This window comes from Drosophila serrata, unplaced genomic scaffold (genome assembly GCF_035046125.1).
Source record: "Drosophila serrata isolate PLE 108 unplaced genomic scaffold, ASM3504612v1 contig_184, whole genome shotgun sequence".
In the NCBI taxonomy this organism is placed as follows: domain Eukaryota; kingdom Metazoa; phylum Arthropoda; class Insecta; order Diptera; family Drosophilidae; genus Drosophila; species Drosophila serrata.
The window spans coordinates 4,156,980-4,175,077 of NW_028257082.1; the positions used below are offsets into that span (position 1 = coordinate 4,156,980).

General features: G+C 38.5%; 1 protein-coding gene across 14 annotated transcripts in view; it reads right to left on the reverse strand.

The window, feature by feature from the left end:
• Mef2 (myocyte enhancer factor 2) overlaps nucleotides 1-17,685 on the reverse strand; it is a 49,695-nt gene extending 32,010 nt beyond the window's left edge. For 8 of the 14 annotated variants that reach the window (XM_086828223.1, XM_020961939.2, XM_020961931.2 and 5 more), the window contains exon 1: nucleotides 16,947-17,685. The gene's annotated coding sequence lies outside the window, so the exon portion shown is untranslated. Of the gene's footprint in view, nucleotides 1-236; nucleotides 1,200-16,946 lie in introns of those variants that run through there. The other 6 variants (XM_086828221.1, XM_086828217.1, XM_086828211.1 and 3 more) reach the window with 2 other exon arrangements.
• Nucleotides 17,686-18,098: the final 413 nt, after the last annotated feature.

Below are 18,098 nucleotides of genomic sequence, written 5' to 3' on the forward strand. Positions count from 1 at the left end.
GCTCTTGCTCTCTCTCCCTCTCTCACTTTCCCTTTGAGATAAGTGACAGGCCCCGGAATCCCACTTCACCTCAAGTTCTTTCCCTGTTTTTCTTAGTCGTCCGTCTAGCCCCGGGGCATTAGGTGATAAGCTTTTTTAAGCTAAGCAGCTTGGGTGCGAAAACCTTGAGGGGTTTTCATCCTCTTTTATTTCTTTTTAGCTTAGATTTTTCCCATATTTTGATTTTTCTGGCTTACTTTCTATGAGGACCTTGCTGGCGCCATCTATGGGGATGTGAGATAAGTAGCCAATGATCGCGAATGTAGCGCCATCTCGTGGACATTGTGCCAGCTAACGACATCTGGCGGCTAAACGACACAACACTGTGAGGCAACATGTTGTTGCCAGTTTTTGTTGCCTGCAACATGTTGCACTCTTTCGATTCTTAATTTATATTCTCTTTTTTTCGATTTTCCTTTTTTCTCTGCCAAAAAACAGATGTTTTCACTTTATTTTGGGAAATTTCACGACTTATGACAGCAGATTTGCACTTGGATGGATGGAAATTCAACGATTATAGGGGTGTTAAACTAGCACTTTCACTCTCATTTTCTGATCATTTCTCATTTGCGCGCGCGATGATCGATCGTTCGATTTCGATTATTTTCCGATTGATTCGAATTCGGGACGACTTGCGATGCGATTGATTCGGATCGAGGATTGGAAATGAAAATATTGTACAAAAATCTATAAATGTATTTGTATGGGCGGCGAGAAGGAGGAGGTGATGGTTGGTATAGACCGTGTGTATATTTCCTACACTTCACTTTACTGGCGCAGAAAATCGCATATACACCGAGAATGTATAATTATAAATAAATGTTCTATAAAAAACGCTTTTTGTTTCTTCTGCTGATGCTGCTGCTGCTGCTGCTGCTGTTCCGTTTTCTCGTTTTGCTCGAATCCGTTCTGTGCCGTTGTGATCTGCTCTGTTGTACGGTTCAGTTCGGTTCATCTTTGTTTGTTTGTTTGCGTTTGAGCCATTTTAAAATTAGAGGTAACCCGAAATAAGATAATAATAATGCCCCATTGCGAGCAAGGCGACTGCCTTCGATTCATCTTTGGACTACAAGCAAAGCCTTGGCGAATCCTCCCGTAGGGGATTCCCCCTTCGGCCGAATCTCTTTTTGATGGGCTTTCGACTTAAGCGCTCTCCAAGCGCTTTAATGGCGTTTTCATGGAAGTGATTGAGTTGTGTCGAGTCCTGTGACTATGTGTGGGAGTGTGTGTGTGTTTTGGGGTGTGTGTGTGTTTTGGGGTGTGCGTGTGCATAAAGGATTTCTTTCCACGGCTTGTGGCGGATCTCCAAGAAGGCATCCAGGGGATGTTAAGTAAAAAAGGAGATAGATCCTAAACCATGCGAACTTTGTTTGCCTTTTTATGTTTTGCCAAGAAGAAGGAGAAGCTAATCGGATTATGGCCAAATCGTATTAAGCGGCCAATTATGTATTCAACAAGCGAGCAAAGCGTTTAAATGGCTAAGAAATTGTTCTGAATAAGGAGTAAACAAAGGAAGGAAAATATATCGATATATATCGAAACGATTTAAGGCTGTCATCTTGACTATTTCGGAACAGTATTTATTATAAAAGGGCTTCTAAGCGAAGCATTCTAAGTTTTATTTATCTATTATCCTTTTTATTTTTTAACACAGACAAAAAAAGATTATTAATCATTTAGTTATCAATGAAACCACAAAATGCGCGCGTTTTCTAATTCCGTATCTAGAATAAGTCACTTTATTTATATTTTCAAATACGCTTTCGTCGATAACAGGCTTTAATTATCGATAATCGGATAAATTTTGGAGAGCAACCAACACGACGCGCGTCCGACCGACTTGCTAATAAAGCCTCTTAACTCTTTATTCCGACCGATCGGTCGAAAATAAATCGAAATAAACACAAAAACACACACACAGAGAGACACCATCGCTCACTCACTTACTCACTCATATAGAGGCAGTCGCACACTGAGAGATATATTTGAAAATTGTATTATTTTTGGGTTCGCCTCGCTTTCGGTTTTGATTTGTTTTGTTATTGTACAAGTATTTTGGTCGCCTTCTGTTCTGTGTTGTTGCTTTGACCGGCGATTTCCTTCAACTAAAAGAAAGGAAATTCTGAGCATCTGTTTCTGCCGCTGCCCCGGCGGCATGTCTGGCTGCATTGGAAATTGGAAGTGCGATGATTTTTAAATAAATTTTCACTTATATTTATAACCACGGCCAGGGGCCAAGAAGCCAAGGGGCAACGCCTCACCCGCAAAAAAAAAATAATCATCCATCGATTTGATAATTCAGAGTCTAAAGACTCCTCCCAAGTATCCGTTTTGGGCTCTTTGCTAATTTCTTTCCCATTGCGCCAGAGAGTATCAGTTAAAATTAGCAGCCTGAAAACATCAATATTTTTACATTTCCCGATGTGCATGATTTCCATGGAATTCCACAAAACAAGGAGTTATTTTTAAAACAGCAGAAGGCTGCCTGCCAGGCACAGGCCAGTGAAATGCGTTTGCTGAGTTGGCAATATATCCGCCACACAGCGACGAATGCCAAATGTTTGATTTTAGTTTTGGGGTGATTGGGGTGGAGAATCCTTTTAGCCAATACCCATTACCCATTAGCCATTAGAGTGAAAGCAAGCCAAGTGTGTGTAGTTTTTTGAATGAATGTTTCCTGGAAGAGCTAGCCTTGAATGAAAGCATATCGCATCGTGAATTGCAAAAAGATTAACCCAAAAAATTTCTACAGCTTCTCTGTGCAAAATCCCACACTTATATAAGCCCTGAGGGTTTTGTCACGTGGCCAAAAAATGTGTGAACGCAAAGTCACGGGTTATGCAGCCAAAGGAAGTGCGCCCTGAAGTATGCAGTGCCTTTTTTTGGGGAAGAGACCCAGAGAGAGGGAGCTCAATAAAGTTAAATTCCCATCTGCACAAAAGTTAAAAAATTAAAGGATAAACTCATTGAGGCAACCTTTATCGCGGCCTCCGTTACTGAGGTAAATGAAGCGATGATTTTTCACTCACAGACACACACAGATACACCTGCCCGGCTGCCTGCGTTTACCGCTATGGAAAAATGTATATAAGCGTAAAATTTGATTGAAAGTGATGAATTAATGAGGCGTTAAATGATTAAATACGAAGAGAATATTCTCGTTGCGCCCTATTGAACTGGAAGCTTTGCGACAGCATTAACAATATCAAACCCAAAAGGGTTAAGGCTCCGCCCACTTTAAAATCCAACCCCGCCCTTTAACCCAACGCAACTTGTTTGTAAGCAATTCAGTGGAGTAATCAGTACCAGGGGTTTATTCAATAGGTAAACTATAGAGTTTTCCTTAGGGTTTTTTCCACAGAATTTCACTTTTAAATTACATTTCAGCTGTCTCAATTTGTAAATTCCTAATAAAATATGTTTTACTTTTGAGTAATTCATGTGTAATTTGCATATTTACATAATGCGGCTCCTGATACTTCTTCGGTTCTTCTTTTTTTTTTTTTGTAAACCATCATCGTTATTGATGAGCCCATCAGGAACACACACACACACCATTCCCCCCTTTTAGGCTGGCATTTTCCTGCTCACGAGAGGCGCATTAAAAACCAATAACTTACATTGCCTGTCAAAACCGCACAGAAAAAAATAATATATATATATATATATATATATATAAAGGATATAAAGCATACATATAGATATGCGCACTGAGGTACATGGACGATAGGTAACCCGATTCTATGCTAAAGTACCATCAGGTGCTTGGCACCCATCGAATTTGCCCATTTATGAAGATGGAAGATTGAAAATTGAAGCGTGAAAATCGCATAGCACACTCACACACACAGAGCAAAAACAATAAGAAAATTAGTAATTTATTTTTATGGCCCCAAATACAAATCGAACAAAGGGCATTCTCTGTGTGTGTTTTGGTTAGATAAACCAATTTATTTGCCGTTTCCAGGGCATCAAATATTCAAACTGCGTGCGGCGTCAATCAATTCGCGAACAAAAAAAAAACAATTGGAGGGAGGGACTAGGAGAATTTCCGCTGCGACAGTCAGACACAAAAAACAAAAGGAGTACCAAGTCACTAGTCACTATAATCTACAAGCTATAAGCTATATGCAAATGCAGATATAGTCATAGACCGTAGCGTCGTGACTCCACTTCACTTTCGCCGCGGCCAGTTTTGGTTTTCCCATGCAAAATCCAAATGCAAATGCATTGAAAAAAATACAAACAACAAAAACTTAGAAAGGACGGACATTTGACGCATACAAAATGTCCTTGAAACAACAAAGCTGGCCATAATGCCCACCTGAGAGAGGGGGAGATTGGGTTTGGGTTTGGGATTTGACGGCGGATTGTATGTAACTTGGCAATCCCTGGCCCTGACAGGTGGCAAAGCCTGACTTTGACTTTGCTTTTGTGTTTTGCATTCTCAATTTGCGGCATCGGTTGCAAATTGATAACAGAAGCAACAAAGGTAGCAGACAGGTAACATACACTAACAATAGTCTAGGGAAACAGTAACCAAAGAGTTCAGTATTGAGTAATTTAAGATTAATTTTGAGGTTTATATAGCCCTAGAACTCTTTTAAATACTGCTGCCTAGTTTATAATAAAAGATATATAGTAAATTTAAGACCCCATCTTTAGGAATTTGAAATAATTTACGGAGCCTAATAATACTTTGAGTGAAAATAGTACAATTTTCTCAAATAAAAGTGTGTGTATTGTAACTAGTTAATTTTTAAGGCACTGCAACTATTATTCATTCTCCTATTCACACCACAACTTCTTCATGAAACTATTACACCGCCAAAGGGTATAATTTAGCCATAAATTGCCAGCTGGTTTACAATGTTAGCTTTTGGCCGATTCAAGGGTACCAAAACCCCTTAAGAGAGAACCTTCTGTCCTGTCCTGTCCTGTCCTGTCCAGTTCTGTCCCTTTTGGTAAATGCCGTCAAATGCAGGCGGAATGCCTTTTGCATTCGTAATGAGCTTCGACTTTTCAGTTTTGCGTTTCATTTTCGAGTTTCACTTGTAGTTTCCGTGGAAATGTCACAGGAAATGATAGGGGGGCAGTGGTGTGGTTTTTGCGGCTTTATTGAATTGCGAGTGTTATGATAAGTATCCTCCCTCGTGGTTTCTCTCTCTTTGTTTCTAACTGAAAATGCCTGCAGCAATAAACAAAGGGAAAGCGCCGCCAAGTATGCAACACATTTTCGCCTCTGTCTCTTGAAACGTTGCCAAAAAGAAATGGAAAATATAAAAGTATAAGGAGCTAGCTAGAAGTTAAAAACAGCAAAACTTTCTCCCTCGTTTGTTCTTTTTTTAGATGCTATATATATAGATGGGAAAGTTTAAAGTTGAGAGGGGTTTTCGCATGGACTCTTCCCCGCTGACGTCAGTTGTTTGGCTATCAAACAACAACAACAACAGAAACAAAATGAACTGAGCACAAAAGTGCAATATTTGAATATTCACTTAATTTATGCATTACCCTCACACACACACACTTGCACACTGCCGCACACACACACACATGGAGAAGTACAAATTCCATAGCATACTTGAAAGGCGCTCGCTCACAGATTTGAGCTGTTTGTGCGAACCTCTGAGTGAGTTTAACGAGTGAGTGAGGTGACCACGCACGGGGAGGAAAAACTAAAAGAAAATATATGTAGAGAGCACGCCCCCAGTTGGCAACCAGCAAGCGAATCGACCCTCGGACCAAAACCCCCACCCATCTCTGGTTCAAGTTCAATGCAATCCTCTGCACCCACTGTCGCCGGCGACCTTGAAGATATAAAAGCAGCGAGAAAGAGAGAGAGAGAGAGAGAGGGTGAGGCGGAAAAAGGGGCGGGAAAAGTATGTTCTCGACATGCTAGCAACAAAAAATGGTAAGTGCTAAGCCAAAGCAATTAAAGCCACCACGTCATAAATTGTTCAATTTCCAGGTATTAGTATTTAAAACAATTTACACTTGGTATTTGTCTGCAATTATGTCAGGTGGAAAATAGGCTATGAAAACAGGGGAAAAACTAAACTAATTCGGTGACACAATAAACAGCGTTTAAACCTCAACCCTTTCCTTGAACGCCCCACATTGCTTTTTAATTAGTTTATGCCTTCTTTGCAAACAAACAATGTTGCGCAATAAGGCTAAAGGTTCAAAGAAATTATATAAGAACAAAGCCACAAGTCGTAAAGGGACTAATTAATAAAAAAAATTGTCAAATAATGGATTTTCTTAAGGTTTAAATAATTTCAAAAGTAAAGAAAACATATAGTAAGAGATAAGCAAGTCAAAGAAGCTTAACTTACTAAGAATTAAGTCACTTATTGTAAGAAGGATTGCTTAAGCATACCTTTTGTTATGCATTTATAAGTTTTGAAAGCTTAAATTAAGAATTTTCCCTTTACTCCTTTTATAAATTCACCCAAAAATAGTTAAAGATTAATTTACTTTTCCTGCCAAATTAAAATCGACAAAATGTATCTATTTAGGTTGTGTAACACATGTTTGCTTTACAACATCTACGAGATTGTTGTTTTGTCAGCACACGCGTCGTATGCGTAATATTTCGAGTCAATAACACTAAGGGAGCAAACAAGGAGAACAATGGCAAACAGAGCAAAACAACAACAACTTATTTAATCAACACCACACACACACACACTTAAATACTGTACACACACACATGAGTATAAGTTTCCAAATGCTCAACTAAAGTCACGTGTAAATTTCAAATGCTGTAAATTAGCATTTATTGCTAGAATGAGCAGATAAAGTGATACGGGAAACAGTGCCACTTCGCTGGAATTACTCATTTGATTGAATACTGCATGTTCGGTGCTTTTAGGGAGGCTGCACTGTGACAAAAGCAGAGCAGGCCTCAAAAAAAAAAAGTGATAAACAAACATGACAAAAAGTCAACAAATTCCCGGTTTGAACAGCGCACACAATCCAATTAGAATAAACTCTGAGATAGAGAATAAGAAAGAGCTCAAAACGAGCGGAGTAAGAGATTCCCAGTCAGAGATAGAGATCGCAATAACACTGAGAAAAATGTTGATTAAATTTAAGATTAATTACTAAAAATCAATATGATTACTATAATAACGTAAGAGGTATTTTGAAAAGTCTAGATATTGTTTGGTAAATAATAAAGTAAGGTGTTTTTAAATCTAGATAGTATAAAATGAGTATATTTCAAATGTAGTGTATTTAAAATATGCATAATTCTGATATGCTTGATTGTCATTTTAATTTAGCAAACATACCATCCATAATGTATTGGAAACACGAAGACTAAGTGAAATACTAATTTATAATTCTACAACGCTTTATATGTTTGAGCAAATTATGACTGTATCACAAAGAATCCGAGTGAAAAAGGCAACGACTGGACTTTTTAATTTATTTGTTTTAGAGCTTTGAGAGTCTAACAAAAACATAAATCTAATATGCTTGAGTGTCGCGCTTTAAAAGTCACAAAAATAATCTATTGTGACATAAAGAAATACCCTGTTGATGATCAATTCCTATATCAGTATGAGTGTATTTTCCCCCTGTGCATTGACAACGACGGCTGCATAATGACATCACACCGGCGATAAGAGCGAGCAAGAAACATCGTCCGAGCGAGAGAGATAGAGAGAGAGAGAGAGAGAGACAGAGTGCGATTAAAGCTGGTGGCATATGACATCAGCGTGTGCACGATTTGTTAACAGTTAAACGCACGATCGCCGGCCAAGGGGAGCGAGAGGGCGTAGCACCGATCAGCGATCAGTGATCAGTGATCAAGAAGCAAACACAATTTTCAGCGAGTATTCAGCTTCACGTGCCAAAAGCAAAAATTATGAGAAAAAAAATTAAAACTTAAAAAAATAAGAAAGAAAAAACTTAGCTGAACGGGAATCTGTGATGCTCGTTTTTCGGACATCGCATTAAGCTTTAATTGACGTTTAACGATTCACGCGTGAAATCTCTTGAGAACCGGTTGTCTTCTATTTGTTGTTCTTGGTTATTATTCTCAATAACTCTTTTATTTTTTCAAACGAAAGAGAAGGCCACAAATCATATAAAACACTTTGTGAACCTGTCGCCTCTAATATTTTCATTATTGATTTATTTGCTTAGCTGCTTTATCATACCACCGCCCCTCTTTTCACCACTCCCAACTCTCTATCAGCTAAAAAATAGATATTTTTGACCCTTTTTTTAATACCCTTTCAGAGAAATTTAACTTTAGTCAGAAGCTTGTAACGCTATGAAGGAGTCGTTTCCGACTCTATAAATCATATATATTCTTGATCAGCATCAAAAGTCAATTTTATAAGGGGTTACATCGTTACAATTTTTAAAAATTTACAAAAATTAAAAATTTTAAACTAAGTATGCAGATTTATTGGCCTAACAAAAACTTGAGTAGGTCAGCTTTCCGAATTAAAATTAATGCTTTTTTGGCTTAGTTATAAGTTTTTGAAACTTGGATTTGTTGAGAAAATTGTTCTATAAATAAATTAGCAAATATTGATTCAGTGTATGTTATGCTAATCTAGAATCGATTTCCGATTATATCATATAATTTAGTGGCAAATTGTAAGGGTATATAAACTTTGGCTTAGTTTCCTTTCTTGTTTTTTTTCTGAGACCTTGTGCGTAACCATTTTCATTTTTTTGTTATTTGATTAAGATTTTTTTTTTTTTTTTATTCCGTGTCTTATTTGTATTTTTTCCTGTAGCATTGCTACTGAAGCGGTTGTTTAAAAACTCATTTCTTATGTGATTTCGATGTCGGCTTAACTGTGTTTACGGTGTGTTTTCACCAACATTCGATTCGTTCACTCGCGTTCAGTTCCTTCGATTTTGTTGTATTTTTTGCCCAATTGACACCTTAATCACTTGGACACGATGAGCAGCAAATGTCTTTGGGCTTGAAAGCTGTCAAAGCAAAAGAATTTGTTCGTATTTTTTCCACTCTTTGAGATGCTGTGTGTATCTCTTAGAACAATGCGTCACTTGGAATTGGAATGATACCTATGATAATTGAAAGACTTTGGGTATATAAAACCGTTAAGGAAAGTCCAGAGATAATGTAACAAGCCCTCTATATATTCCGAAATCTTTTGCAAACATAGCTTGTACATTACGTTACATGTCTGGAATGTAAGTATCTTTTATCGGATTTTCACGTATCTTATATACAGTTGTATATACATTCTTCTAAGAAAGTCCGCCTGAAACTTTTAGATAACTTTTACTTGCCAGAACCTTATCTTTTACAGGGTATCTCTGCGAATAAACTCTCGATTTCCGCACTTCAAGTCTGCAATATTTGCTTTGTTCATCATTGGAGTCCCCTTGACAGCCTTTTGAAACTAGAGAAGTTTTTCGAGCGTTGTCAAACAACTGAAGTGAAGAACTCCCCCAATGACGTCAGGAAAGTGTTCTCCTCGTGGAGAACAGAAACTAGACGAAGCAAAGATTAGCCTCAATCACAGCGAGATCCAAAAATACTTGGACTAAAAATAGTTATCTTATGCGAAAAGCTGTTATCTTCATTATCGGGCCAGACAGATGCCCGTTAGCCAAAAACACACACGAATAATGGTTGCGAAAAAGAGAACTCTTCCTATTCATTAATAATGGTTAGCCCAATGAAAGCAATTAAATCAAATCGAGTCTCGGTTCGTCAAGAGTTTTGGCTTGCCCAAAAGATTCGATTTGATTTTTGGCGGAGACAAGACCATGACGTGGCAAACCGCCTTCTCTATCTGCATCTCCAGCTGTCTCTCCGGCCTCATCGAATTGCTAATGATCTCAAGGTAATACTTCAGCCGCTTCATTGTTATTTATTTATTTATTCTCCTTTTTTTCTATATTATAAATTCATAACAAAGAAAAATCATTATGGGAGAGTGAGAGAGGGAGAGAACTTTTTGGCAAGACAAATATTTATTTATTTAATTTATTTCTTTTTTTTTTTTGGCTAGCCAAACAATCGTGTTCGCCGCACACTAGAAACTTATTAACCAAAATGTCTAAGTACGTGAATGAGTTGTAATTTTCATGATTTGATCGAGGGCCCCGGCTCCTTAAATAGTCTCGTGGAATGCGAATGTTTTCGCTTTTTACGCATCAGCACGAATTAAATCACTTTTATTGCTCATTTACATTCGTTTAAACTTTGCCTGATTAAAAAGTTCTGCTTTGTTTTTGCTCCAATTGAATTCGCTGGCAGCATCAAACTTTTCGTCGCCCCAAAACTTTAAAGATGTTTGTTGGGAAACAGATTTTCTACCTAAAAGAAACTTTTAATGCGAATTAAATGTTGTAAGCAGAATCTTTAATCAAGAATAATAAGGTTAGACAAGGATTGTTTGTACCTTTAAGTATTCCATGGGTCAGCCTTTGCTACTAACTCTCTGTGACTTTTAATGAATTCAAGAATTAAAGAAAACTAAACTATAGAAATAACCTTCCAAAGAGCATTTGGTTTTGAACAATAGCAGCTTTAATTATTTAACCAAAACCTGCTACTTTTAATACTTAAAAAAGAAATTGTACATTTCAATTTGGAACCCCCTCGATAAAGTAAGTCAAAGCCTTGAGCTCCTAATTGGGGGAAAAATACTTAAACACGAACTTATTAAAGTCGTTAGCCGACGTAACTGTTATAAAAATAATATATTCCATTAAATGGAGAAGGTCAACTCCTACGACTGTTGACCAGGTAAAGGACCCAAGTTCATTGTTAGTGTAATTATAGGTGATTTTCCCCATCGGGGTCGCTGCTCCCACTCTTTTTAAGGACGACGCATCTGCTGGGCTCTCAAGCATTTATAGATGACCCATAATTTAGATAATTCATTAGCTTACACCCAAACCACCTTTCCTTCCCATTATTCCATTTATTTTCTTTTTTTTGGTCAGAGTATTTGAATTGAACTGTTTGACTGGGCATTGTTTGAGTCTCTAATTGTCCCCACTATATTTATCCGGTCTAAAATTAGATACATAAATGTCTATTTGAAGGTTGACCAGTTGGTGGTCAAAAAGTGGCATTTTATCGCACTCCAAAGACAGGCCCCACGATATTTTGCGGTGTGGTTAGTAAAACACATTAATTTTGGACGGAATTTTCGGTTCATCCTGCTCCATTAGCAAAACGAGGGCCTGGTTAATGTCTATGTTCTGGCCATTTCCCGTTGCCCAGATTCTAATGATCTCCCACTGGGAGATCACACAAAACTGTACCCTGCAAAGACACACACACTATTTTGGACTGTGTAACGTATTTAAGCGGCTTAATGAACCATTTGGAAACTTTCACAGTCATCAAACATTATGATGTTGGCGATTTTTGGCACTCAACGCCACAAGTGGAACAAATGAAGTATTTTTTTCGAGTTTGTTTTTTTCGCCTCTGAACCTTTTCTTTCGTTTTTTTTTTTTGTCTTTTATGAAGTGGCTATTTTGAAATGGTTTGGAACTGTAAATGCTCTACAAGGTAGTAAAGAAATTAATAGTGTTTAGGGAAATCGCAGGGCAATTTAACTTCATTTTCTTTAGTTAAAATCTTCACTATTAAATCGCAGTTTCCATCAAGAAAAAGCATTAAGAAACTATAAAGAATCCTGGTGAAAATTGTCTTTTATCATTTAAATAACAATAAATATTTAAAGAAGAATAAATCAGTGACTTAATTATGTTCATGTTACCTATAAAACAACTTGCATTAGCCATGTGTAATACCCTATCCCCCTTTTCGAGCCTTATAAAAAACCCGTTCAACTAGCTGGTCTCAAGTGATCAATGCCATCAAAAGACAATTACCAACGTTGGCCAAAAACAGATCAAAGAAAAAGAAGAAGAAAAAAATAAAACGAAACTGCAATGATGATAATGATCTGGCAAAAAGAACGGACAGAGGCACAAAAAAAAAGCCAGACAAGCGGCCCAAAACAGAGAGCAAGCATATAGCCAAAGATCGGCAATCAAGTGGCCACTTCCACCCGTCGTCCAAAGCCAAGCAATCCATCCGCCGCCTGCGTTTTCTGCTGTGCAGTGGAAAACGAAACCAAACTCGCAGAGTTGACGGGGCGAAAGCTCGAACACGAGAGCACCTGGCCTAAAAATAGCAACCGCTCATTAGAAATGGCTAAAAATAGATGGCGGCATTAAAGCGCGCTAACCTGTGGCACAGTGGAGTGTCGTTGGAGTGGCAACCGGAGTGAATGCAACAGCGAGGGGGAAGTAGTTATGACGTATACGCACCGTGGTGCAATCGTGTAATCTTCTGCTGGAAATCTGGTTATCGTGCGAATCACGAATCTTGCTACTGCACTAGTTACGAGCTGTAAGTTACTGGACTGAAGTGAGGGAATAAAAACTGGTATTCTCTGGCACCTGGAGGGGTATAGGAATTCCAAATGGGGGGGGGAGGTAGGAAACCCTACTGGTATATCATATCCCGCCATAATGGATTCTGTTGCAGTTCAAGAGGAATTTCAACATCAGAGGAGGCTGATAAATGTTTTAGAAAATTTTAATTTTAATTAAACCTCTATAACTTGCAGTAATTAAAGCCTCACCTCAACTCAGTTTCAACAACAGTCTTTGCTTTATCCTTTTCCTTATTATGCAAACAATAGTATGGTTGTAATTCCTTTGACCACATTTTCCTTACATTCCATTTTATTTGCCTTATTTAAAGTGTGACCTAAAAGTTGGTGCAAATAATTTTCATGGCTAAAAACTTTTTAGCCGCATCTAACGAGCTGCTGAAGAAGCAACAACAACAACAACACTGTTGGAATCCCCTCACAACTTTTAGCAAGCATAATTTCAAACAATTTAGTTAAGTTCCAGTGGCATTTCATGCTGTTTACATAAAGCAAATAAACGCAGTGGGGCGAGGGGTTTTGGGGAGTTTGTGGGGTAGAAGGACTGTGGGAAGGAGGTGGGAAAACCTCAGGATCAGGGACACGCGCAATATAAACGCTGGGGCAAGGTAAACGAAGTAAATTAAACAGCAGAAACAACAACAACAACAACAACAACAACACCAACAACACCAACAACAACAACGGAAAGTGCCCAACAGTGGGCGTCGCGGCTAAAAGTATGGAATGGGAACACCTTACCAGGCAGCATACACTTGGAGAAACCAAGGAGTTACTCCATAAATTATAAAACTTTAGAATTAATAATAAAATCCTCATAGGATTAATAAAAATGTATTCAACTAAATTCTATATAAGCACATCACCAAACAAGGCAAAACAGACATAATATAGCCATTATCATAATCAAATGTTATGTAAAACATTTCTTATCGGTCTTGTTTTTGTCTAGAGATAAGAATTTCTGTTTTATCACTTTTCGTTTCATCAAGTCCAGTGAACTTGGTTGAGTTTTAAACTCTTAATAAGTATTCCTTTGGCATTCAGGATATCTATTTATTTTCTTTCAGTGCACGGCAAGGAGAAGCAGGAAAGCAACAACAAGCCAGGCGCAATAACGAATAACAAGCCAAAGGCATGCGAAACAGCAAAAAGCAGGAGAAACCCAATAACATAAAAGCAAAAGAATTTTTTGTTGCCAAAGGATGATGGTAAACCTGCAGAGCGGGTAAAGGGGGGCCCGGTGGGGTGGAGGGTTGGTGCGGTTGGTGGACAAGTAGAAAAACCCGCTTACAACAGCGAAAAAAAAAAACTAAAACGCCAAGCCAACCAACGACCTTGATAAGTTTCACGGAGAGAGCAGGAGAGCAAGAGAGGACCCAGCAAAGGAGCTGGCTCTCTCTCTGGCGGCGGAAAAAAAGGGCAGCTTTGCTGTTTGTTGTTGCCGCAAAGGCCACCACAATCGATGCCCCAGTGGTGAGTTCCGCTCTCTGTGCTCTCTCTCTCTCACATCAACAAGTGGCCCAGCTGTGAGTGGGCTGGACGATGGGGTGGCGGGGAGGTGGGGAGGTGGGGAGCTGGCCGTTCCTAACTCAATTCGCTTTTTTGTGTCGGTGTGTCAGAAAGCTTGCTCTCTCGCGCACTCTCTTTGATAAACAGTCAGTGGTGAGTTTGTTTTCCTCTTTTTCAGCTTGATTATCATATTCTGCGTTTTATTATTGAATTTCTCGGAGGAATGCGTATGTGTGTATGTGTGTGACGCATGTGTAAAGTGCGGCGCAGAAATTGATAGAACAATCAAATTCCGCACCACCCGCCACCCCTTTTCCCTGACTCCCACATAGAAAATTCCGCCAGTTAGTCTGTCAAATATGTTTGTTTGCCTTTGGCTCTCTTTTGTCTCTCTCTTTTTGCCCTCTCCATTCGCAGTCAGCTGCTGCCAAATCAGCTGTCCGATTTAAAGCAAATTCATTTAATATTATTTAACAATCTAATACAAACAAAACGGGGAATAGAAAGCGGAAGAGGAAGCGGGGAGGGGCAGAGGATAGAAAACATGTGCATGGAAAATTTTAGATCGCGTCTTTGGTCAACAGCGAAAAAAAAAAGTGGATACACCACATGGCTAAAAATTAAATGCAGAGCAACAAAGACAACAACAGCAACAAGAAAACGGCAACCATTGTTGTTACCTGCAACGTGCCTGAAATTTCAAAAATGCAATATCAAATCAACGCGGAACCCGAAAGGTAAGGCTACTATTTTTGAGTAGACGCCACTTCGGATACCCTGTAAGGCGCAACATGATTTAATTATGCAAAAATTAATAAAAATAAATACTATGATTTTTTTCAAAATATTTTTATCTACTCAGATATGTAGCTTTCTTTTTAATATTTTTGAATTTCAAAATTGATTTTATGATTTGCAAGTGTATATACAAACTTCGGCAAAGTTAGATTCCTTTCTTGTTATAAGTTATAAGATCTACAAAATGAGCCTCGCCTATCTTTGAAGCTTTTGATGCTAGAGCCCATCATACCCACTGCGAGGGTATTTCCAAGCGCCGTGCTGCACTTGCAACTGCCAAACGAAACCGGACTCAACTGGACGCACGCCCCTTGCGCATACACACTACAAAAACACACCCAGTGGGCAACAACAACACACACAACACACACAACACACACACACACACTAGACAACGGACGCCTAGTTGAGCATTTTGAACGACAACGACAACGGCAGCGGACAAGCCATAATTAATCAAGCCTGGCCGGCAATATTTTACAAAAAAGCGAAACGAAAATTCCTCAAGCTGCCGCAGATCCTTAACGTACAGCAACTGCCAACGAGAAAAGTGTGTGAGAGGAAAAGCGCTCACAATCTACACAAAATTCCTTAATATTTTGTTGCCATTTTGCCAATTTGTTTTTATCATTAAAATTATCATTGGTTTTCAAGTGACACGTGCATTTCCCAGGCACTTTTGCTACGTTCCATTCGGCTGACTCAATCGCGCACACTTCCTAATCACAAACGAAATTCAAATAAATAAATAAATGGCTTAAAACTTGTTTCCTTCCATCGCAACATTAATTCGCATATTTTTACAAATTATATTAAAGCTCATACACATGTGTAAGTAAATATATAGAGACACCGATGGAGTATTAGAAGTCGACGACAGCAACAACAATAAAGCTAATTCTCAATTTTTCGTGTACTTTGAAAACTTGTTTTATTTATTGACTTTTTGTTTGTTCTCCTCCCGTTGCTTGTAAGCTTATTGAACAATTATATTATGGCATAAGAAGTGACAATAGCTCAGGTGAGCTATATGTATGAATGTTTGTTTGCATGCGCCAACTGGGGAAAAAGGGCATTCTTCTGTTTAATTCGAGAATTCGATTTCGAGACTGTATAATAACGCCCAACAATTGAAATGCCAATCAAAAGAAACTCCAGGCAACTTAATGGAACTTTCCATCAACATCTCTCAATAATAATTAAAGATGATAAGCAATGACTTTGTCTTGATATCTTCTTTAGTCTAAAAAAAAGCCCAAAAACCATCATAAACTTCTTGGATTATCTCAATATACGATAAATATATGTATATAGTTACATCTAGAGGATAATATCATGATAAAGCTTCTTCTAGCTCTAAATAATAATAATTAAATCCTATATAATTCTTAGAAAGTTTGAAAAATCGTTATAAATATAGAGATATTACTACATCAAGTTCCTAGACACAAAATTTAATTTCAAAAATTCCAAAAAATCCGCTTTAATTGATTAAGATTCTGTGTACTATAAACCAAACATGATATCTTACTATAAAGATCTTGTTAAATTCGTGACTGGCGAAATTTACAATGATGGGACAAAGATTTTCCACACACAGTGGAAACTTTGTATGTTTTAAACATTTAGCATGCAAATAAAACAATTACAATAATTAAACGAAAGAAAATCCCAGTTACCCGAGCAGTTATTTTGTAACAGCATTTCGTTGGGGTTTTCTCGCACACACACACACACACACACAGCGAGTGCATTGCCAGTGTCTGAGGTAATAATTGCTAATAAGTGTTACTTAAGTTCCCTCGTTTTTTGCAGTGTAAGTGGGGGAGGCAATGCCCGCCTCATGATTCTTTTGACTCTCTTCGTCTGCCCGTCAATTGTCGTCTCATCAAGAGCAAAGACTAAGAGGGAGCGGGAAAAGAGAGGCTGTCACTTAAATATGCTGCATTTGGGGATAAAACGATCTCATATGCAAAAACAAAACTATTAAGTTGGAATTTCGAGTTTGAAACTGAACCGAAAGAGAGTTTTGGGGCGGGGAAAGGAGAGTTTTCCTCTACCTCTTTCCTGTGAGCAACCAAACCAAAAACAATGCAATCGAGGTTGGGACCCTTTGTTGCAAGAAGTGCAAGCGAAGAAGAGTAGAAAAACATAAAGCTTAATTCAACTTACCGTCGCACAAGTTCAAGGCCAAGTGTCCGAGTGGCTCTCTGGTCCGCTGTCTCTCTCTCTCACTTTGCAGCGGCCTCTCTCTGCTCTCTCAGAGTATTTACGTGTGGTGGTTGTTGTTGTTTTTGTTTGTTACATGTAAAAGAACTTTCGTTTTCTGGCTGCAGGCTGCAGTTCACGCAGGCGGAGGGGGGGACTGGTGCTTTTTAGGTGGGCGAATTGCCCCACATGCCACTACCGTTCCTAGCTTGTTGTTGCTGTTGTTGTTTTTCGTTTGCCTTTTCGCACTTCTGTTTTGTAAATTAATTAACAACACTCGCACTCACTCGGCACACACTAGCACGCAGACACAGGCACATGTTCATCATTCGAGCCCGCGCTTTGAGATAAGCAAAGCTATTTATTTGCACTAAACTTTACTTTTGCGCGCTGAGCCAACGTGGGGCCAAACGAGGGGCGGGGGGAAAGAGTGACAGAAAGAGAGAGGGGGCCAGTGGGAGAGGAGAACTCACCACACACACAAAACACACACGCTAGCTCAACCGACGTAAGAGCGCACGTTTTACGAAAGTTTGGGGATAATGTCAGCGATCTTGGCGATATTCAATTACTTCCCGATTACCGAAATCAATGCAATCAATATCAATTGATCGTTTTATCTGGCGGTGAACCGAATGGTATATAAAAGCTTCTGAAGTCAGAGTGACCAGAAACAAAATATAAAAGAATACCACAAAATAATATTGAAATTTTGGTATTTTGATATATTTTCTGTTCTGTTAAAGTACAGCCAACGAGAGAGAATTCTGTTATTGAGCGCGGATACGTTAATGAATTTTACTTCCAACGTGGAAATTCTGCTTCTACATGAGCATTTATCTGTAAACGTGTAAGATGGTTATCTAGACGTGTAAGATGTAAAATGTTGAATAACAATTTCATTTTGCTTAGTTCAAGCTACATCTGGCATATTTGAAAATGAAAACCTTATATGTCGGGCAAGACTCGACATTTTGGAGACTTGCCGTTGCCAGACTTTCTAGTCTCGAGCCACACTCGTGATAGTATCGATTAGAAATACATATATCGTGGACTTCCTACCTCTGTAATACGAGGGACAATCGAATATTTGGAATATTTTGCCGCTAATGCAAT